Genomic DNA, 1,694 nt, shown 5'->3' with positions numbered 1-1,694 from the left:
AAGCACTAAACATGGAAAAGAAAAACCAGTACCAGCCACTGCAAAAACTTACCAAATGGTAAAGACCATCAGCACTATGAAGAAAATGCATCAACTAATTGGCAAAATAACCAGTTACCATCATAATGACAGGATCAAGTTCACACATAATAATATTAACCTTAAGTGTAAATGGCCTAAATGCCCTAATTAAGACACAGACTGGCAAATTGGATAAAGAGTCAAGACCCATCAGTGTGCTGGATTCTGGAGATCCATCTCATGTGCAAAGACACACATAAGCTCTAATAAAGGGATGAAGAAATATTTACCAAGCAAATGGGAAGCAAAAAAAAAAAAAAGGTGTTGCAATCTTAGTCTCTGATAAAACATACTTTAAACCAACAAAGATCAAAAAGACAAAGAAGGTTATTACACAATGGTAAAGGGATTAATGTAACAAGAAGAGCTAACTATTCTAAATATATATGCACCAAATACAGGAGCATCAGATTCATAAAGCAAGTTATTAGAGACCTACAAAGAGACTTAGACTCCCACACAATAATAGTGAAAGAGTTTTACATGACACTGTCAATATTAGACAGATCAATGAGACAGAAAATTAACAAGGATATTCAGGACTTGAACTCAGCTCTGAACCAAATGGACCTAATAGACATCTACAGAACTCTCCACCCTAAGTCCACAGAATATACATTCTTCTCAATACCACATTGCACTCATTCTAAAATTGACCACATAATTGGAAGTAAAACATTCCTTGGCAAATGCAAAAGAACAGAAATTGTAACAAACTTTCTCTCAGATCACAATGCAATCAAATTAGTACTCAGGATTAAGAAACTCACTCAAAACCACACAACTACATGGAAACTGAATAACCTGCTCCTGAATGACTACTGGGTAAATAACAAAATTAAGGCAGAAATAAAAAAGTTCTTTGAAACCAACCAGAACAAAGACGCACAACGTACCAGAATCTCTGTGACACAGCCAAAGCAGTGTTTAGAGGGAAATTTAGTGCACTAAATGCCCACAGAAGAAAGCAGGAAAAATCTAAAATCAACATCCTAGCATCACAATTAAAAGAATTAGAGAAGCAAGAGTAAACAAATTCAAAAGCAGCAGAAGACAAGAAATAACTAAGATCTGAGCAGAACTGAAGGAGACAGAGATATGAAAGACTCTTCAAAAAATTAATGAATCCAGGAGCTGATTTTTTTAAAAAGATCAACAAAATAGATAGACTGCCAGCCAGACTAATAAAGAAAAAAAGAGAGAAGAATGAAATAGACACAGACACAATAAAAAATAATAAAGGGGATATCACCACTGATCCCACAGAAATATGAACTACGAACAGAGAATAGTATAAACACCTCTGGCAAATAAACTAGAAAATCTAGAAGAAATGGATAAATTCTTAGACACATACACCCTCCCAAGACTAAGTCAGGAAGAAGTCAAATCCCTGAATAGACCAATAAAAAGTTCTGAAATTGAGGCAGTGATTAATAGCCTAACAACTAAAAAAAAAATAGAAACCCAGGACCAGATGGATTCACAGCCAAATTCTACCAGAGGTACAAAGAGGAGCTGGTACCATTCCTTCTGAAACTATTCCAAACAATAGAAAAAGAGGAACTCCTCTTCATGTATACTATGCAGCCATAAAAAAAGGATCACTTCAT

The sequence above is a fragment of the Callithrix jacchus genome, chromosome 7 (genome assembly GCF_049354715.1).
Source record: "Callithrix jacchus isolate 240 chromosome 7, calJac240_pri, whole genome shotgun sequence".
In the NCBI taxonomy this organism is placed as follows: domain Eukaryota; kingdom Metazoa; phylum Chordata; class Mammalia; order Primates; family Cebidae; genus Callithrix; species Callithrix jacchus.
Note: the sequence above shows the minus strand (reverse complement) of the source record.